The sequence below is a fragment of the Pistacia vera genome, unplaced genomic scaffold, assembly GCF_008641045.1.
Source record: "Pistacia vera cultivar Batoury unplaced genomic scaffold, PisVer_v2 Contig1171, whole genome shotgun sequence".
Taxonomy (NCBI): Eukaryota; Viridiplantae; Streptophyta; class Magnoliopsida; order Sapindales; family Anacardiaceae; genus Pistacia; species Pistacia vera.
Window position 1 is genome coordinate 116,471 of NW_022195217.1, and position 23,088 is coordinate 139,558.

General features: G+C 36.0%; 1 pseudogene; it reads left to right on the forward strand.

The window, feature by feature from the left end:
* Window positions 1-3,024: 3,024 nt before the first annotated feature.
* Window positions 3,025-18,401, forward strand: LOC116107930 (annotated as a pseudogene).
* Window positions 18,402-23,088: the final 4,687 nt, after the last annotated feature.

Here is a 23,088-nt window from a genome sequence, read left to right on the forward strand (position 1 = left end):
AAGAATTTCAATTTTTATATTAAGTCATAAATTAACATCTCTAACTACTATTGCATTAAAAAATATGAAAGATTTATTAATAGTATCAAAAAATTAAGAAAAATAACTATATCCTTAGTATATCGTGACTTAATTATTGACTCAATATTTTGATTTAATTTGACAGTATACAAATTTTCAATTTAATTGTGTTAATGAATAAGTTCAATGTATAAGTTATGATATGGGTTCGTATTGTTATTGATTGAAAAAAAAAGGGAACAATTTAGGGTTCGTTTGGTTCATTATTCTGATACTTTTTAGAATAATATTTTGGAAAAAGTTAAATTGGACGGGTATCACGATGTAGAATTTAGAAATTAACAAAAATACCCCTTAAGTTTGTTTTTACTAAACACCCCTATAATAAAATATTAAAAATTAACAAAAACACCCATTAAATAGGGACAGCCAACCACCACCGCCGAAGGGTGGTCGGAGTCGCTGTATCGACACATGACCGACTGGATCTTGCCGATTGTGCATCGATATGGTCTTTTCTGACCAGATCCACGATGGATTTACACGAAAAAGGCCAGATCCACAGCTAGATCTGGTCATTGATGGCCAGATCTGACCGCATTTGGTCGTCAACGATGACCAAAAGATATGGCTGTCGTTGATGGTCAACGACGACCATATCTTGACTGTCGTTGACTACTAGCTACGGCCAGATCTTTGGCTGTAGATCTGACATTTTTCAGCCAGATCCACCGTGGATCTGGTAGGAAAAGGCTAGATCGATGTACTACCGGCCAGATTCAATCGGTAGTGTGCCATTATATCAGATTCTGACCAGGTTCTGGTAGTGGTGGCCGGAATCTGGTAAATGTGGGTTGCTAGGGTGTTTTTGCAATTTCTAAAAAAATTTTGGAGGTGTTAGGTAAATTGACAAATTTAGGGAGGTTTAAAAGAAATTGAATATATATAGAATAATATTGTGAGAATAAGTAATTTTTAATGTTTAACTTTATTAGGAAAACCCATAATGCTATTTGGAAGAGTGAATCAAATGAAGCCTTAAAACCTTGTAACAAAATTGAGTTATAATATTTTTAAAATAAGTGGATTATTACTCAAATCCGAATTAATTTTATGAATAAAAATAATGTTAAAGTTTTGATAATGTGTAAAATAGAATGTTTTAATGGATTATACTTAACTACATTCACTCTCAGGGGCAATTTCGTATTTAACTACACAATTAACCATGGTTAAATAATTTTTACTAAAAACGTCATAGTACCCCTTTTCAAAACTACCATTTCCTGCTATATTCCTATTTTACCCTTCACTTCAAAAACCAAATATACCATTCACGGAAAATACACAAACTAGCTCAGAGGCAATTTCGTATTTTGAGAGCCCACAAAATCTTTACTGTTTCTCAAAAGTTTAACGGCATGATGAGTGAGTATTAATAAATAAATTAAAAAAAAAAAAATCAAAACATAAACTTCAATTTCATGCAACACAGACAAAACGAAACAAAGAAAACGCTTAAAGTGTCTGTTCCTTTCTTCCATTTTTTTCTTCGATTTTCTGTATTCGAAGTTGTTGAACGAAAACCGAAAACCCCGTTTGTTTATCTGTGTTTTGTCGGGGATTTTTTGGGTTAATTTTTGGTACAAAATCACAGTCAAAGTACAGTGGAAGGCAAGAGACTGAGATGGGACTTGGTAATTTATTTTCTTTTGTTCTGTTTTCGTTTGCTTTTTGTTTATTAGTTTTTGGATGGCGAGAAACTTGAGGAAAAATGTGACATTGTGCATGTTGTGTTGTGGGGTTTTACTGATTTTTTGTTTTGAAATTATTTGAAAAGATCAAATGGATTGTTTTGTTTTGTTTAGTTTCTTTTTTTATTTGGGTTTTTAGTTTATTGATTAGAATTATTTGCTGTTTTTTTTGTTGTTTTAGGTTTATGGGTTTTGGGTTAACGGCAAGAGAAAGAGAGTTGAAGTAGACTCTGGGAAAATTTCAGGTAATTTTTGTTATTTATTTGCTTATGTTTTTGTAATTTTTACTTGTGTTTGGTTGGCGAGGAAGTTTAGGAAATGGAAATGGAAATGAAAAAAAAGAAGAGAATGAAAAAATCACCTGGGTTTTGTTGAGGGTTTAAAAGATTTTTTTGTGAGAGGTTTGTGAATTGAATTTAGTATTTGCGTTTTTATGTATGCTTTTGCTCAGTTTTGAAATTCATTTGGTGATAATGTTTGTTATTTATTTGATTATGATTTTGTAATTTTTACCTGTGTTTGGTTGGTGAGACAGTTGAGGAAATGGAAATGAAAAGAAAAATCAGCTGGGTTTTGTTGAGGGTTTAACAGATTTAATTTTTTTTTTGGAGAAGTTTGTGAATTGATTTTTGTATGTGTGTTTTTATGCAAGCTTTTGCTCAGTTCTGAAATTTCTGATAATTTACATTTTAAAATTTACCAGTTATTTCTGATAATTTGCATTTTAAAATTTACTTTTATGTTTTGTTCTGGTTCTTTCCTTTTACCATACCTTTTATGTTTAGTACTTAAATTTGCTGTGGTAAACCGGTTACTGTCACAGATAGTCATAGGATACTACATTGGTTGTTATTTATTTGTAATTTTTACTTGTGTTTGGTTGGTGAGAAAGTTTAGGAAATGGAAATGGAAATGAAAAATAATGAAAATAAAATTCACCTGGGTTTTGATGAGGGTTTAAAGAGTTTATTTTAATTTGTTTTGGAAGGTTGTGTATTGAATTTAGTATTTGTGTTTTTATGCATGCTTTTGCTTTGTTTTGGAATTCTGATAATTTACATTTTAAAATTTGATTTTATGTTTTGTCCTGGTAAACCACGGTTAGTGTCACAGATAGTTATAGTATACTACATTGGTTGGTTTGTTATATTATTGCTTTGATCAAATCATTTAGAAAGAAAATATTTACAATAGTGCTGATTTTGATTGTTATACAAAATGATACATTTTCTTGGTTCATATTGTTGCAATGGCTGTTTCTGTGCAGTTTCAGTCAGNTATCATTTTCTTGGATTTCATAAGCTTGATATTATGGGTGTGTACCTTTCAGTTTCCGGTCAAGGACAATGGTGTTGCCCAAAAATTGTTACCTGCATGTTGTGAGGTATGTAAATGTTGAATTCTTTGTTAGTCTACTTGCAGATTCTTTGTTTACTTTAGCTAAATATTTATATTTGTAGTCACTGTATTTAAAGTCTCTGTTGTTAATATTTTTTTGCTCCCCTTTCCTCTCTTTCTAATGATTTATTTGAATAATCAATGAAAAAGATAGTAGACATAGCTGCACAAGTAATACAATTTTGCTTGTATTTTGGAACTATTAATTCTATGTAGTCATTTTTCTGCATCTTTTAGGGTCCATGTTCGAATTTACAAATTTGAATTACCTATCAATTACTCCCATGTCAAGGCTGCTTTCTGGTTTGTCCTAAATTCGATGGAAAGATGGCTTAGTCCCATTTAACATGCGAGTTCCACTTTTCTTTAAAGGATTGGAGGTTGGGGAAAATGAATTTATTGGGCAACATTAGAAAGGTGGATAAAATTAATTTACTCTGTTGCAAAATTAAAAAATATAAATGCTTGAACAATTACTCCTCCCTCCATGACATGATTATCATCCAAAAACCATCTTGATGCATGACTTGGAAATGTTTGAGTTGAAAACAATACCTCATGGAACTGCCCGAGCATACTATTCCTTAACATGCGTGGACAGTCATATTAAGTGTGGCTTAGTTTGATAATATATAAGATTTTAATTTATGAAAACAAAAACAGTGAAAGTTGATATCGATATAGGACAACCTTGAGGGATGACCTAGAGATTTTAGGGCTTCATTGTAATCTCTTAAGAACAATTATTACTTTCTTTCCTAGTTTATTTTTATTTGTCTCCTAGTTTATTTGGGTTTTCTAGGATCTTTTCAAGCTGTAGTGATCTCTCTTTATGGTTTTGTTCTTTTGCACTGCTTATACAGGTTCATGATAGTATTTATAAAGCTTTTGACCCTAGTTGGATGGATCATTTTTGTAATAGTGTATGTGTGATCCACTAAGCTTTTTTCATAGTAATATACATCTCTTAAGTTTCCTATCAAGAAAAACTGTNTTTTTATTTTATTCTGTATAAAGCTGATACAAATTTTGCATCATTGAAGATAGTTTTAGAAGTTAACTTGAAGCTTTGTCCATTTTGTCCTTTTCAGGTCATTTCGGATATATTGAATTACCAATACCAGTTTATCATCCTAGCCATATCGGTGAACTCAAGAAGTTGTTGAGCTTACTCTGTTTGAAGTGCTTAAAATTGAAGAGCAACAAGGTAAATGTGTCTTTTTCTATCTGTTCCCCCGGGCATTCTTTGTATCAATTGAGGAAGATGAAATAACTATTTGATGCATTCAAGGCATGCCTCTTAAACACCTCTAGAAACTATAAAGAAACAATTGTAATTCATAGATAAGTTGAACTTGCTTATAAGTTCTCCCTCCCAACTTTATAAGTTTTGTGTTTATCTTATCATATTGATTGAATAGCACATATATCTTATGGTTTATGTATGTGTTAGCTTTGCTGTGTGAAATTAGTCACTTACACATCTCTGTGGTATTGGAAATATCAAGACTTGTTATCATAACACACTTGTATTAAGTTGGCCTTCATTCATATAATTTTTTTTTTTAAATTTTTGTAATATTTTAAAGTGACTATGGGCAAGGTTCTTTTGTTAATATGGCGCTTTAATTTCTATTTTCATGTTATTTTGTATAGCATTTCAAAGCATGTTATCATTTTCTTGGATTTCATATGCTTGATATTATGGGTGTGTACCTTTCAGTTTCCGGTCAAGGACAATGGTGTTGCCCAAAAATTGTTACCTGCATGTTGTGAGGTATGTAAATGTTGAATTGTTTGTTAGTCTACTTACAGATTCTTTGTTTACTTTAGCTAAATATTTATATTTGTAGTCACTGTATTTAAAGTCTCTGTTGGTAATATTTTTTGGCTCCCCTTTCCTCTCTTTCTAATGGTTTATTTGAATAATCAATGAAAAAGATATTAGACATAGCTGCACAAGTACTACAATTTTGCTTGTATTTGGAACTATTAATTTTATGTAGTCATTTTTCTGCATCTTTTAGGGTCCCTGTTCGAATTTACAAATTTGGATTACCTAACCAATTACTCCCATGTCAAGGCTGCTTTCCGGTTTGTCCTAAATTCGATGGAAAGATGGCTTAGTCCCATTTAAGATGCGAGTTCCACTTTTCTTTAAAGGATTGGTGGTTGGGGAAAATGAATTTATTGGGCAACATTAGAAAGGTGGATAAAATTAATTTACTCTGTTGCAAAATTAAAAAATATAAATGCTTGAACAATTACTCCTCCCTCCATGACATGATTATCATCCAAAAATCATCTTGATGCATGACTTGGAAATGTTTGAGTTGAAAACAATACCATATGGAACTGCCTGAGCATACTATTCCCTAACATGCATGGACTGTCATATTAAGTGTGGCTTAGTTTGATAATTTATAAGATTTTAATTTATGAAAACAAAAACGGTGAAAGTTGATAACGATATAGGACAACCTTGAGGGATGACCTAGAGATTTGAGGGTTTCATTGTAATCTCTAAGAACAATTATTACTTTCTTTCCTAGTTTATTTTTATTTGTCTCCTAGTTTATTTGGGTTTTCTAGGATCTTTTCAAGCTGTAGTGATCTCTCTTTTTGGTTTTGTTCTTTTGCACTGCTTATACAGGTTCATGATAGTATTCATAAAGCTTTTGACCCTAGTTGGATGGATCATTTTTGTAGTAGTGTATGTGTAATCCACTAAGCTTTTTTCATAGTAATATGCATCTCTTAAGTTTCCTATCAAGAAAAACTGTATCCTCTTTGATGCCCATCAGATACTCTTTCTGAAAAGAATTCTTTTAATAGTTATATTTCTGTCTTAGTCCCTTTAGATGTTGCTTCAATATATATATATATATATATTTATATGTTAGAAAATTTGTGTATAAGGAATTTTCTTGGAGCAGTTTATGGTTGAGAGAATTTGGCTAAAGATACTGCTTTTAGAATAAATAATGACTATCCAATTTAGTTAGACGTCTTTAAGTTTCATCACATTTGTTTAAATTTTCATACTAAAACCTGACACCTTACGATATTTACTGTTCAGTTTATCCTTACTGATTGCATGTTATATTCGTGGAACCTTAATAAATGTCTAGTATTAGGTTCATTATTAAATGTGTTACTGTTGTAACTTTCTCTGTATTTAAAATGGGGTATACAAAAGGCTGAGATTGACGAATTTGGACATCTGAAAGCATTGTCCCTGTTTGCTCATTTTCTTCATTTAACATCATATGTATATATCTTTCCTTCGGTAATCTTTGGAAGTGAATGCAATTACAATGATCTTAGATGTCAATTGTCACACTTAAAAGACTACCTTTTTTATTTTATAATTTGATTTATCTCTTGATAAACAGCCTTTCTACTTGGAGTACTTCATGCTTTTAAATTTGATGAAGATTTAGTTTTACTTGTGGTTCTAGTTTTGCAAACATTTGGAAGAAATTGTAAATAAGATGATTTCTTTGTAATTACAGTGTGTCTATTTTCTCTTTAAACTTTTTCCCTCCTTTTCATGTAGGAAGCCACTCTGGTTTCAATTGGAGAGGTTAAAATGACAAAAGGTGCTTGTTGCTTGCAATTGAAGCTTCCAGCCAAGTTTAGACCAAGCCATGGCTTTTGGAACTTCTTAGAAAGATATGGTTTTCGCTATGGTGACAGATTAACTCGAACTCTACTTCCTTGTGAGGTTTGGCATCTCTTGCTCTCATGTTTTGCTTTTTGATCTTTGCTGTTGTTATCAGTTTTGATGTTCTGTNCCAAGTTTAGACCAAGCCATGGCTTTTGGAACTTCTTAGAAAGATATGGTTTTCGCTATGGTGGCAGATTAACTCGAACTCTACTTCCTTGTGAGGTTTGGCATCTCTTGCTTTCATGTTTTGCTTTTTGATCTTTGCTGTTGTTATCAGTTTTGATGTTCTGTTGTTTTGGTGGTTGATTTGGAATCACTATATCTTGGTTAAATTTTATTTTCATGTACTATTGTGTTTGTGTTATTTCTTTTGCCCAATGTTATGAAAACCGGACTGGACCGCTAGGTCGGACCGGTTCGACCGGCAACCGGCGGCAAATCCGGTCCAGTATATATAAAAAACCGTCATTTGGATTTAAACCGGATTGGACGGCGGTTGGACCGCCGGAATAGTGCTGAATCGCGGTCCAATCGCAGCTAAATCCCGCCGGATTCCGGCATCTTTCAACAAAGAAACACCTCCATTTGACGTGACGGCATCTTCACGACCAAACCCATCCATTTTCAGTCGCCGTTGTCCAGCCTTCGTCGATCGCCATCCACCTAAAGTTTACGAGACGTCGGATTTCTTTTATTGATTCCGGCGAGTTTCAACGCTGATGAAACTCCCTAGCACCACCATCAGAGTCGCTGGCACCTGCACATCAAAACCCCAAGATTCCAGCTTCGATTGGCCGTCGATCGTCGCTGCCGCCACCACTCACCAGAATCTTCTCGCGATAGGGGTGTTTTAGATAGATTTTAAACCTTAAGGGAGTATTATAGGGGTGGTTTTGATGAATTTCAAACCTTCAAGGACTAATATGTAATTTTACAAATTACGGTCCAACCGACCGATCCAACCGGTCAAACCGGAAACCAGACCCTTGAATGGGTCATTGTCTGCTCCGGTTTTCAGAACATTGCTTTTGCCTGTATCTTTTTGTTTATGTTAAGTTGGAGATTTCATATTTTGTTTCTTTTCTGCTCAGCCGTTTTGGTTGTGTCACTCATGTTCTTTCAGTGTGTATGGCCATGTGTTTTAGTCACATACTTCAGAAATGTGGACATTTTGTTGTCATGGATTATATTGTTGGCTAGATGGTGCCAGTCAGGAGTGGCTAAATGCTTTTATCTGCATTGTGGTTTTGCGCATTTTGCAATTACATTAAAAAGCCTATTACCAAGTGAAATGAACTGATATGAAATGTTTGTTTATCTCTTTGTTGGTTTGTGATATTGTGTAAGATTAACATGGAAACTATTGCCTTTCTTTGTTTGTTGTCCTATGGTGTGAAAGTTGTTTCTGTCTTGGTGGTTAGGGTGTCATGGGTGACTGCAGTCTCATGTATTTCTTTGTTTATTGAGAATTGTGCTTTTTGGATGGTAGAAACTTCTAATTTCATGGAATTTTTGTTGACATTTAAAGTTGCTTCTTTATGTTTGTATAACTCTTTTTTTGAAATTTTTACTTCAAAATTAATATTTTATTTCCTGGTGGGGCACCGTAACTTACAGGTGAAGGAAATGCTCAAAAAAATTCCTGCAGAGAGTAGAAAGAAACTTGCTGGGAAAGGTTATTTCCCTCAAGATGGATACATTCTTGAGCGGTTACCTGTTCCTCCCAACTGTTTGTCTGTGCCAGATATATCAGATGGTGTTAGCGTCATGTCTTTGGTAAGTCAATGTGCAAATCAGTTTGTTTGCCACTTTGCTTGTATGTTATTCATAGTTGAACTGTTGATGTTTTTTTATTGCTGTCCTCTACTCTAGGATCTTTCCATAACAATGCTTAAGAAAGTTCTGAAGCAAGTGGAGATCATTAAAAGTTCCAGGTCAGGTGCTCCAAATTTTGAATCGCATGAAGTTGAAGTTGCTGATTTACAATCAGCAGTTGGTCAATATTTGGAAGTAAGGGGTACTGCAAAAGCATCTCGTGATATAGATGCACGATATGGGATTAGCCAAGATTCTAATTCTTCAACAAAAGCTTGGCTAGAAAAAATGAGGACTTTGTTTATAAGGAAGGGCTCGGGGTTCTCTTCTCGCAGTGTAATCACTGGAGATGCTTATAAGAGGGTGAATGAAATTGGTGTACCATTTGAGATTGCCCAAAGGATTACTTTTGAAGAGAGGGTGAATTCGCTCAACATTACATATCTACAAGAGCTGGTAGATAATAAGTTGTGTCTTACCTATGGAGATGGGTCATCAAGATATTCCCTGAGGGAAGGTTCTAAGGGGCATACCTTCCTTAGAATTGGCCAAGTGGTGCACCGCCGAATTATGGACGGGGATATAGTATTTATAAATAGGCCTCCCACTACACACAAGCATTCACTACAAGCACTGTCAGTGTATATACATGATGACCATACAGTGAAGATAAACCCTCTTATATGCGGTCCATTGAGTGCAGATTTTGATGGTGATTGTATTCATCTATTCTATCCTCAGTCCCTTGCTGCAAAAGCTGAAGTTGTTGAGCTTTTCTCAGTGGAGAAACAGTTGCTTAGCTCCCATAGTGGTTATCTCAATTTGCAACTGCCTACTGATTCATTGTTGTCGCTAAAAGTATTGTTTAAGAAGTTTCTCTTGAAGAAAGAAGTTGCACAACAATTGGCAATGTTTGTCTTGTCCCATTACCACACCTGCTTTGAAGGGTAACAGTTTTGGCTCTGTTTGGAGCTTCGCAGATGCTACAAACTATTTTGCCGTGTGCTTTGACTGCTGGGGGAAAATACCTGATTCGTAGTAGTGAAGTGTTGGAGCTTTATTAATAGGACATCATACAGTCCCTGATAAATGAGTTGACAGCTATTTCTTTGAGAGGGTCCTGTAGAGGTTTTAAAATTCTTGACTCTCTACAGCCTTTTCTTATGGAAAATTATTCATGGAAGGTTTCAGTGTTGGCTTGGAAGACTTTTCAATGTCAGGCTGACCTGCACAATATTGAGAAGGGCATTCAAAAGATCTCCTTTGCTTCATACTTGAGATCTGCACATAATGAACTGGCAGAGTTGCAACTTGGAAAGGACATCAAGAATGTAAAAACGTTAGTTTCAAAGTTATCTTAAAGTCGTCTCAGTGGGTGATCTGATAGACTCCAAGAGCGATGCGTATTAGCAAGGCAGTGCAGCAAATTGGCTTCTTGGGCTTGCAGCTTTTGATAGGGAGAGTTCTATTCAAAGACTCTGTTTGAGGACTTGCCTCTTTTTTGAGAGCAATTATCCTTTGGATATTGATATCCATCGCAAAATAGGATTAGTCAAGGGTTGCTTTTTCATGGTTTAGATCCATATGAAGAGATGGTTCATTCGATATCCACTCGAGAAGTTATTGTCCGCTCACCAGGGGATTGTCTGAACCGGGAACTTGTTCAAGAACTTGATGGCTGTACTTCGTGATGTTGTTATATGTTATGATGGGACGTTAGAAATGTTTGTAGCAATTCCATAATCCAGTTTGAGTATGGGTGAAGTCAGAAAGTAAGTCTGAAGTTCAGTCCCTGCTGGTGAACCTGTTGGTGTGCTTGCTGCCATGCAATGTCAAACTCTGCGTATAAGGCAGTTCCGATTCTTCTCCAAGTAGCAATTCCTCATGGGATATGTGAAGGTAGCTGTTACATAGTTTTCTTTGGTGTCTTGCGTTCATAACTAATATACATAGTTTTCTTTTGGTGTCTTGCGATCATAACTAATATGTCTTGCTTCATCACTAGTGTTCCATTTATTCCGTAAAGATGAATGATATATCTATCATTAACTTATTATTCTTTTCAGGAAATACTGCTTTGTAAAGTCGGTTCAAGAATGATGTAATTATAGGCGCATTATTCTCTACTTGAGTAAACTGTGATTGTGGGAGGAAGTACTGCCGAGAACATTGCTGTTATATGGTCAAAAATACTAAAAAAAGTCAGCCTAAAGATACTGCAGTTGACTTGATGAGTATGTTTGCGTTCTTAATCATTTAATTTTCTCTTCTAGGCATACTCACACATACATATGTATGTGCATGTATCTGTTTATGTCATGTATGGACTCAATCCTTTATCTTTATTGAATATGACTTGTCTGTGCTTCATATGAAAAAAAATGACTCATGTTTGCTCTGCAGCTCTCTGTTTTTGTCTTGTATAGGGCTTGTTGTTGGTTCTGAGAAAGATTGATTTGTAGGATCTGTGGTACATAAGTTTTCTATTAAATTGTGATCCGGTTGTTTCAGTCGATTTAATGTTGTTTGATTATCTCTTTGTTAAAATCTCTTAAATCATGTTGTGACTAGCTCTTTGATTAACTCCTATTTGAATCATAACATATATGCTCAAGAAAAATTTGATTTAGCTCTTAAGAATTTGTATTTGAATTGTAGAGGATTGACATTAGGCACCTGTTATGTGATTATTATAGTAATTTTGTGTGGTAATGTTGATAAGCTGGAGCAGAGAATGTGTTTGCCTATTCTAGTATAATTATTTTCCTATTTGTAGCCTCCACTTTATGTCTTGTATTAAATATGCAAAATATAATGATACTCTTAGTACCATTACCTTTTGTTACCATTCATTTTTGCTACACGTACTTCAAATTTTACAATTAGATTTGTCATTTAGTACCATGGCTTATTTCAGTAATGTTTAGCTTACAATATAGCTGGATATTTTTGTAAAATTGATGTGATACCGAAATCTAATTGACTAGTTCTTTTAATTTTATTTTTTATGCAGGTACAAGAAAGACCGACCGTTATCAGAAAGTTTTGAAACTGATGCGGCTTGTTGCGCATGTTATCTGAATCAGGTTTATATGTTTGTTAATAAGTCATTGGAACTTTTGGAGTAAATTTTGTCATAAGAAGCTATTCCTTCAGTGGCAAGAGAGCTTGATTGTAAATGACTTAACTTTGTCTAACAGGCTCGGCTAAAAGAGTTGGAAATTAGCATGCAAGAGATTCTTCGAAGTGTCAAGAGACAAACAAAGCATGCTGCAAGAAGAAAAAGCTGAAAAAATATGTTCATTTTTTTAGAATAGCTTTTTGTCTGTCAGGTTAGTTTTGTCATCTTGTAATTATGTTTTTAGTGTGATCTTAATCAGAAATTTTACCTGTTGTTGAAATTAACCCTTTGAGATGAGTCCTCTTTGAGGGAGTTTTGAGTGAAGATGTTGAATTCATGTTATTTATTTTTTTTTTAGTGGATTGTTCACCCCTTAATATATTAATTTCTTTAATTAAAAGTTTATTGATGTTTAAAAATATAAAAATCTGTTTGAGATGGGATGAATGTGTCATGGAAGAAGATTGGCCGCAACTATCTATTGGATTTTCTGTTTTCATTGATTTATCGTAAGAGAATTGGATTTGCCTTTATATGTATTTACTTTTAGCATTCAGATGTAGCCTTCGTTTTAGTCCAAGAAGTTTATCATCTATTTTGTAGATTAGGAACCTAGTAGATCATGAATTTCAATTCCAAAATATGCTCGAATCTCTTAAAGGAATGAATATCTCTATGGTTTTATGGCATGTGAATTATTTGACATAGCATTATGAATTTTTGTAAGCATTTACTGCCCTGTGTGCTTTATTACGTGCTTATTCTTAATATATACATTTTTGCATATCATTCTACATGTGTTAATAAGTTCCAAATCACTCAAGCATTTAATTTCTCTCTTTCTTGGCAGTGAATCCTGCTCTTCCAGCAATCTTGTGCTGATGAGTTCTGACATGCCATGCTTGATGTTCTTTTTCCAAGACGCAAGTGAGAGTCAGTTGGATAAAGTTTCATATATCCTTGCCAACATTATTTACCCAGTTTGTTGGATACAATCATCAAAGGTACATTTAATAAATAAATGCATTTTAGGTATCTAATGTTAGTTGCCTGTGCAAAAACTGAGGTTAAATATAGACAATGAGAATTTGGTCTCATGGGAGTTAATATGGCATATGCCTCGAACTTCTATGTTTCTAAAGATCACTAAATTGTTACCCCAAAAATCACACATCATATGGAAAGGACTCAATTAACCCAGCACCAAAATTGTGATTGAGCTTGATATCTTATTCCCATTCACTTTTTCATTTGATCTGTGTACTAAAAATCTGTATTAATACATATATGAGCAAACTACTCTTTTAGTTTGTTGTTTGTTTTTTTTTTTTTTTTTTTTTTTACTATTATATTTTTCCTGGGACTTGAAGTTTTTAAACTATATTGTACAGGGTTCAATTATTATTTAGGCTGACTATTGCTTTACCTCCTTACGGAGGAACTAATATAGGGTGAACACAGATAGAACGAAAATTAAATTCTTATAAATTTTGTTATATTTTCAACCTGATTATTTTAGCCTTGATCTTTGCCATGATTTTATGTTACAGCATTTTATTCAATAATTTATTTCTAATGGTTTTTATCTTATAGCAGTATGTTGTCAAAGGTTTGATGTTTATAGATTCCGTCTCCTTAATTTACAGGTGACCCTCGGATTAGCTCAGCAAATATTGTCTGGATCAGTCCAGACACGACAACATGGATTAGGAACCCTAGCAAGACTCAGAAGGGTGAACTGGCTGTTGATGTTGTTCTTGAGAAATCAGAAGTCAAGCAAAGTGGTGATGCCTGGAGGATTGTCCTGGACTCCTGTCTTCCTGTACTTCATATAATTGACACCAGCCGTTCTGTACCATATGCAATCAAGCAAATTCAGGAACTGCTTGGGATTGCTTGTGCATTCAATCAAGCAGTTCAGGTATCAAGGAATATCCTCTCTCTCAGTTTTTATGAACTGTCAGATATTGTGTGGAGTAGTTTACTGATAGCCTCTGCTGTGCATTCTATACTCCCTCTCTCTTAGTATGAAATTTTTTCCTCTTTCTCGTTTTCATTTTTTGTAAAAACACTATTTTTAGTCAACATGAAGATGTAACATCAACCACTGCACTGGTATCCATAATTCATATTACTTTCCACTTGTATTGGCTACTGGTTTCTTATTTTGTGTCTTTTCCTATAAAGCCTTTAATTTCCACTGGTTTTCCTATCATCTGTCCATGCATTTACTTTCCGTCTATAACTTGGAACAATTCCTGTATAATCCTAGTGTGCTATGTTTGTTTGATTCCTTTGGATCATCGTTTCTAAATGTTTCTTGACTGCTTCCTACTTCCTACTTCAATAACACTTTTTACTTACTCAGCATTCTATTTTAACCGTGTTTTTAATAATGATGTATATTAGTTGCTGATTGCTTTTCTAGCACTGAATAATTTTATATTTTCAATTTGGCTTAGTTCTGCCTGGTAAATGGAAAACTACTCTGTTTTCATATTGGGCACAACAAATATGCACACAGAGAAAGGGGAAGTGACAGTTCTTTGTCAAGCATGGACCTGGAACTATATTTTTCTCTTACTTTCTTATATCAGCTTTGTTTCCAATTTTTTTCTTTCATAGTTGAAATCTTGATTATATAATCTATATTAAGTAAATTTTGTCAAATAAGTTTTTGTAAAGGTTTTATGTTTCTTTTTTGAGCTACTTTTTATTTATCTGCATTTATGTTCTGTGATTTATTAAGATTAGTTTGCTTTCAACAGCCTCTACATTTTTATATAACGGCATGCTACGTTGCAATCAATGGAACCCAATTGTTACTGATAGAATAAAACTAACTTCCAGAATTATTGCTCTCTCACTTTTCTGATGGTTGTCAGATCTAATAAGGGCTTAACTTTGTGTCTGATTTTTGCAGCGCCTCTCAACTTCAGTGACAATGGTGGCTAAAGGTGTACGAAAAGAACATCTCATTCTCTTGGCTAACAGTATGACATGTACTGGAAATTTGCTTGGCTTCAATTCTGGTGGTTACAAAGCTTTATCCCGTTCATTGAATGTTCAAGTACCATTTACAGAAGCAACATTGTTTGTAAGTACTTCTCTTTTGAGATATTCTCTTAGAATTTTTCTCATCAATAAATTGTAATTCTTTTCTAAACTAATTTCTCTTTGTGTATGGTTGTGCAGACACCAAGGAAATGTTTTGAGAAAGCTGCTGAAAAATGTCATACTGATAATTTATCAAGTATCGTTGCATCTGTTTCCTGGGGCAAGAATGTAGCTGTCGGTACAGGCTCGAAATTTGATATTCTCTTGGACCCAAAAATGGTATGTTTAAATTTCATATAGTGTTATTCTTTTAGCATATATCCAACTCTGTCTGTGGTCTATTACAACTCACACTTTCCTGGATATGCACTGATTGTGTTACTGTTTTACATTGCCAGGTGGGATTCAATCAAGAGGAAGAGATGGATGTTTATAATTTCCTAAACATGGTGAGAAGTAGTGCTGGTGTGGAGGAAGTAAACAATGGTTGTCTAGGTGTGGAAGTTGATGATCTTGAGACAGATGACGAAATGGACTGGAACCTGTCCCCAGAGAAGGATTCTACTTTTGATAAACCGGTCTTTGAGGACAGTGTTGAATACCAAAATTTTGTGGACAATAATTCTGAAGGACTAAATTGGGAAAAAGGTTCACATAACAAGTCCGGTGGTGCAGCAAAATCAGATCATTGGTCTGGTTGGAACAATGATGAAACCCAAGATAAATTAGCTAAATCAGATCCTTGGTCTAGTTGGAATAAGGATGAAACCCATGATAAATTAGCTAAATCAGATTCTTGGTCTAGTTGGAATAAGGATGAAACCCATGATAAATTAGCTAAATCAGATTCTTGGTCTAGTTGGAATAAGGATGAAGGAAGAGATGGCCCTACTTCAAGTATGTACAATGAAGCTTCCAAGTCCAGCAATTGGGATTCAGAGGATAAGAGAGCTGAAGATAAAGTTGAAAGAGTAGAGACTTCTGCATCACAACAATGGTCAGGTTGGGGTACAGAAAAAGTTCGCTCCACAAAAGTTCAGGAGAATTCTACGAAGTCCAGCAATTGGAAGGATGCTTCTGCATCTTGGGAAAAGAAGAATGTGGATACCACCACTTCTTGGGGAAGAAAGGCTATAGATGACAAATTTACTCAGGGAAAGACAAGTGAACCATCACCTGGTTGGGATACCACATCTTCTTGGGAGGAAAAGGCTAAAGATAAGTTTGAAAATGTTGGGTCTTCTGTGGCAAAGTCATCATCAGTTTGGTGTGCAGATGCCAAAGTTGGAAATGATAGTTCCTGGGGTGCTAAAGGTAGCAATGACGATGGCAATGACACTTTTTGGGGGGAAGGTGCCAAAGGTGGCAGCAACAGTTCCTGGGGGCCATCATCTGCCAAAGGCGGCAATGACAGTTCATGGAGCCAAGGTGCCGAAGGTGGCAATGGCAGTGCGTGGGGGCAAGATGGCAAAGCTGGCAATGACAGTTCGTGGGGGCAAGGTGCCAAAGGTGGCAATGACAGTTCGTGGGGGCAAGGTGCCAAAGGTGGCAATGACAGTTCGTGGGGGCAAGGTGCCAAAGGGGGCAATGACAGTTCGTGGGGGCAAGATGCCAAAGGTGGCAATGACAGTTCCTTGGGGCCAGGTGCCAGAGGTGACAATGACAGTTCGTGGGGGCAAGGTTCCAAAGGTGGCAATGACAGTTCCTTGGGGCCAGATGCAAGAGGTGACAATGACAGTTCATGGGGTCAGCAGAAGTCATCTGAAGTTTCAGTAGGTTGGGGCTCAGCCAATGACTCAAGTCAACCAGCAAGTTCATCTGGTTGGGATCTGCCAAATGCTAGAGGTGACAACGAAAGTGAAAAGAATCAGTGGGGGCAACCTAGGGGCATCTGGAAAGGTAAGAAGAATAATCGCCCTCCCAGGTCTCCTGCACCCAGTGATTCTACTGTCGCTGGGCAGTATACTGTAACCAGACAACGGTTAGACATGTTCACATCCGAGGAGCAAGCTATTCTCTCTGATGTTGAACCAATTATGCAGTCAATCAGAAGAATAATGCATCAATCTGGGTAGGTTCTTTAAGCTCTGTACACCTTTTCCTTTTTCTGCTCTTCTCTTAATAGTAGTAGTATATGCTTGTAACACTATAAATCAAAGTTTAGGATATTAATCTGGGCCATTGCCAAGGTACATTCTTTTAGGAAGCTGCCTTTTGGTGGCAATGTAGCTTAGCTTTGGCAGTAAGACAACACATAATTACAATTGCAGATGAACTTAATTTTAATTTTATGAACAGCACTCTTGTTATTTACAGTTGCCAGTCAGGTAATAATTGGTCACTTTGGCTTTTTTCCTCGTCCATCCTTCCCCTGACTGGGGTGCCCCATGATGTTATTTCTTTTCATCCCAAGTTCTGCCTAGATTTTATATTGCCTCAATATTCTTCTTTCAGTCTCCAGTGCCCTCATCTAATCTATAATTGGTTCAATTCTTTGAAGGTACAAGGATGGGGATCAATTGTCAGCTGATGATAAAATGTTTATTGTCGATAATGTCTTTAATTACCATCCAGAGAAAGCAGTCAAAATTGGTACTGGTATTGATCATATCACGGTATGGTTGACTAATGTCTCATGCCAACCGGATTTTTTTCTAAATTTTGTTCTATTTTGGTTGACCATTTTAGGATATTTATATGTGACAAGTTAGTATACTCATCTCAAGCTTTTAGGATATATTATATGTGATAAGTTTGTACTCATCTCGAGCTTTTAGGATATTTTATATGCGATAAAGTTTGTAACCATATCAAGCTTCTCCTGTGAGTTTCTTAACCTTGTTTTTTTATCAAAAAGCCAACACTTAAAATTTTCAAAGCTTTGGGCCCTTTCCTGAGCCATATGGTACTCACAAATTATGGTTTGGACAATGGACTGTATGTTATATTATGTGGGCATACTACAGTACCCACCCACCCAGTAACCTTACTGGGTATTTCCATGTGGTATCTCTCAGTAAGGTTACTGGGTGAGTAACTTAGCAATTTCCATATTATTTATTTATACATGAAATGAAACTTTACATGGGATTTTTTTTAAATGGGGCCTTTTCTATGACAGGTTAACAAGCACAGCAGATTTCAGGATACTAGATGCTTCTATGTTGTGTCTAGTGATGGCAGCAGCAATGACTTCTCATATCGCAAGTGTCTCGACAATTTCATCAGAGGAAAGTATCCTGAACTTGCTGATGATTTCCTCGGTAAATATTTCAGAAAACCTCACACTGGAGGTAACAACCGGGAGCGCAGTCTTCCTCCAATTCTGGAGGAAAACAAGGAATGACATTTATGGTATACCCTGTTTCCCTTTTGGGTTTAGATAGAGATAGTGTTTTAACTCTGATACAAACATCATCATCATCTGCAATTTTTACTGCATATAGAAAGTAGATGTATGTGTAGTTGACTTCCAATTAAGCAGATGTATGAACGGCCTGCTTTTTGAATGAGTGCTGTTCATATTGTTCATATGAGTAGCAATTCCACCATTTCATATGTAGCTAATCAATAGCTCAATACTATAGATGAAGTATTTATTTCCCTTCAATTTCTGTGTCAGTTTGACAGTTTTTAACTTCTTATTTTCCCCTTAAACTTATCTGAAGCGATTCTGCCTCCAAATGGTTCATTAAATTAGACATGTTATTATATTAAAGAGGTTAAAAAAATTAAATAAAATTCACCCCTCTTGTTGAAGGCATTCAATATCAGGTAAACGCCCTGGATTTAGAAATTAAATATCACCAATTTAATTATAGTGTTATATATTCTTAAAGTGATTATTTTCATAATTGTGTAAGTTTTATTGTGTGTTTGTCATAAGTTCGCTCAAATAAAGAATAATACTACACATACAATATTCTTATACAACTTTTTGGTGATGGAGTAGGGTTGGAGAAAGCACTCGTTAGTCGCTACCCATATGGGTATTCCTCATCTCAATCCCGTTTAAGTAATCTAGGGATTGTGGTGAGGAATGGATTGTGGGGATTCGAACTTAGAATTTTTTTTGCTCTCTTATCATTAAGTCATTCAATGATGGTTTTTAACTTAGCTCTCATAAAAAGGAACCAAACCAGTTAATTTTTCACACATACATGAATAAAAAAATATAAATATTGATTTTATAAAATTTATTTAAAATCTATATTTAACCATATCCCGAATGATCTTGTATTTAAAGATTACGGTATTCAACATTTTTATGAAATTGCATGTAATGATGCATTTCAAGGAATTCCAGTTTTATGCTCCATCAATTCCAAGCAGGCTCACAAAATTGATCATAGATTCATAATCAATAGCCAGAATGCTGAAGAGTCATATAAAAGAAACTATTTTTAGTTTCTTGACCATATTTCCTACATTCGTTTGCAACTTTGAATCACATGTTTGTTGGTAAAGAGGTGGAGTATGTGTAATAACTAGGGGTGTTCAAAAGAACCGGTTGGAACCGGAACCGGCGAGTACCCTGGGTTTGGTTCTGGTTCCTACCCAGAACCAATCGTCAATGGGTAGGTTCCGGTTCCAAATTTTTAGAACCAGAATCAGGAACCAAGAATCGGGACTAATATAAAATAAAATTAAAGATTAGGGGGGTTAAAAAAAGCTTTTGTAGAAAAAATAATGTGAATGTATTTATATTTATATTTCATAACATTTAAAGTAAGTTGGTTTGACTTTTGAGAATCTAACTTTACAAAGTAATGGAGTTTGTAATTTTGAATTTATAATTTGTAATTTTATTTTTGTTAACAAGTGCCAAGTGGGGGGGTATTTGTAAGTTTTTAAGGGTTTTTTTGTCATTTTAAAAACTTTTGGGGGGTCATTGTGATTTTACAAGGTACCCAGAACCGGAACCAGAACCGTTGTTACAGGTTCTGGTTCTGGGTACCTAGGAACCGGAACTGTCAGTTCCGGTTCTAGTTCCAAATTTCAAGGAACCATCGGTTCTAGTTCCTTCAAAAAGTGCAGGGTACCCAGAACCGAACACCCCTAATAATAACACAATTAATCATTTGCTAAAATTGGATCTTTTAACCTCAATGGATTGGTTTGACAGTCAAAAAGGTTTGCTCCCTTTGTTGACTTCCTAGGTTCGAACCTTAAGGCTACTTATCACAAATTAAACAAATTTAATTTATGGTTTACCTAGAACATTATGCTTGTAGGGTGTTTAATAGGTCTTAGTCGATGGACAACCCGGTGATAAAAAAAAAATAAAAACCAAAAAAAATTGGATCTTTGGATCATCTTCTATTTGAATTCAATCATTGCATGGCAAAAGGTGGCAGTATTTTGTATATGCTTGCTCGATGTGTGACACTAGGTGGCTGAATGGTAGATTTTGATTAAGATTGGGGGGCGGAAAACTACTATATAAACCCCTTCCGTCCTTTGTAATTTTGCAGTACTTGATCTAAGAACCTCTATTTTAAAAACCGGACCGGACCGGTCGATCGGATCGGTTCGACTGGGACCCGACAGCTTCTTCGATCCAGTTCAGGTCTTAGGGGGTGTTTTTGTGATATTTCAAATTTATAAGGGTTAATTTTTAATTTTATATGGGTGTTTTGGAGATATGTTAAAAGTTTAGAGATTAATTGGTAATTTTTGGGACATCTTTTAGATCAATAAAAATTTTAAGGACTAATTTGAACTTTTTTAGGGGAATTTTTGTAATATATTAAAATTTGAAGGATTAATATGTCATTTTTTTAAAAAAAATTATCGCTAACATCATCGGTCCAACCGGTTGGACCGATTGACTCGTGACCCGGGCAACAAAACGGGTTGCCCTCCGGTCCGGGTTTTAAAACAATGCCGAGAACTAAATCAATGAGAAGGAAATAACACTTCAGCCCTTCTATTTTTCAGTCATTTTTTTTATTAAATTATAAGATTTTTGTTTCTTCGTCACTCTAACCATTTGACACTACTTTTTCATGATATATATATATATATATATATATTCTCTCCTGTCAATTCTTCATTTTTTGAAAATTCAGGACAATTTGTGGTAAAAACCTATAGAAAAGATAGAATTTTGTAATTTTCTAAAGTGAGAAATTCGACTAAAATATATACTTTATTATTATAGGCTTTTGTATACATGAATGTTTTCTTTAAGAACTTTGGGACTAGAGGTTTTGATGAACTTTAAAGTAGAGTTAATTTGTGTTGATGCGTGATAGCGGGCTGTGGTTGTACCCATGATCTGACTCTTGCAGGTTGACTGGACCTTACGTCAGCCCTTATATTTCTTAGGCATAACAGAAGTCCCCTAGTTTTTAAGTTTCGAGGATCGAACCTTGGAAACTACAAGTCATGCCGCAATTGAAAGATTCCTGGAAATTCTGAAAATTCTAGCCTGTTTGAAAGTAGGTTGGGATGGCACTTTTTGCAAACACGACCTCGCATGATCATTGTTTGCAGAGGGCGAGCGACCTGATTTTGTCAGATGTCACTTGTTGTGCTTTTGATATGGTTGCATTTAATGGAGCAGTCTCTGCGCTGACAGATGTGCCCTGTGCGTGGTAAGTGCCAGCCAGATGCATTAAATGCGTTGTATGCTGACACAGTATGCTTTATCAGAACATTAAATGCGAGGCATGTTGGAACGACACCCCTTACCAAAGCATTAAATGCTGATTGAGGCGCAATTAATGCTCTAAGAGAGAGAGATGGCTGTCGTTTGAGCTTTCCAACGGAAAAGATGAAGGTTTGACTTTCTTCAGTCGTGACGCTCACTCTTCCCCGTTGATGAGCGACACGTGGCCATGATCAACGGTGAGAAATCTTTGACACCCAAACGCCGCTTCGATTTCAAAAAATCCAAACGTCGATTCATACGCTATAAAAAACTCAAATCTTTCTCAGGCAATGTCACCAAAGTCTTTTTCACAGAGAGTAAAAGATTTTCACAAACCTGGAACCTTTGCCTTCAAAACCGGTATTTGTCCAGTATTCGAAGCAGAAGCTGTTCTCATACTCCGAGAGGTAAGAAATTTTCTCTGTTCTTGTTCCATTATTTTCCATGGTTGAATGGCGTCAGTCTTCCAGTAGCCCATCGGGGACGAGATGCTTGTGTCGGGTTCGAGCCATGAATGGCGGCTCGAACCGTACTGTTAGGGTTTCCTTTGGGATTTAGGGAGTTTGTTTCCCTCCACGTCATCGTACGAAATAGCGTACGGCGGCTAAATGACCTTTCTGCTTGTCGCTTTTACAGACTGGCAAAATGGACGCCTCAACAACCAGATCCGAGCAGGGAACCGATTCGTCCCCGCGGGTTGCTCTGAGCATCCCTCTCGAGGTCTTCTCGGTACTTATCAGGGATGAGCTTGAGAGGGTAATAACATAGTACGGTATCGAGGTGGACGTTTTCCTCGACGTGGCACACTCATCGCAATACCCGTTAAGTGGTCTGGCCGCGATCTCCGAGGAGATCATCAAGGGTGGGGGACTGATCCCCTTCCACCCTTTCATCAGGTCGATTTTGGACCACTTGCAGTTGACTCTGAACGCGTATGTCATTGTCGTTGCAATGTACATCGCGTGCCATGAGAACGGGCTAGGCGAGCTGACCACGAAGGAGCTCGATTGCTCGTATTTTTTTAAAAAGAGCAAGGACAAGGATTCTTATTACTTGTCCAAGCAACCTACCATCGCCGAGGGGATACACAGTTACCCTAGCAATGCAGAGGCCTACGAAACGAAGTTTTTCTTCTTTTGCTATGACGACCATTGCCGTTTCCAGGAATCGAGTAGGCCTCTTTTCCTTTTTTACGAATTCATTAAATTATAAATGTGCTTTTTCTAACGACCTGATTCCTTTCTGACAGTTAACAAGACGACCGATCTAGGGCTGCTCTTCGATCCAAATAGGATCGTGAATTTCGACTTCCTACTCGAGGATAGGCACGATGCGAAGAAGCTCATGACGACCGCGAATTTGCGAAAATACGGTTTCTTCAACGCAAACGCGTCTTTAGAGCCCCCATTGAGTAAGTCCTGCTAACTGGTCCTTTTCTGGTCGTGGAATGAAAAATCTTTGCTACCGATGCTTTGCATGCAATGACCATGCCTCCGAAGGAGTCAGAGCAGCCGCGACGAAGGCCGCTTAATTTTCCTTGGTCAAGAAAAGCCAAGGTGACCGAGTTGCTCCGACCGTTTCCCCAACTGAAGGTGCA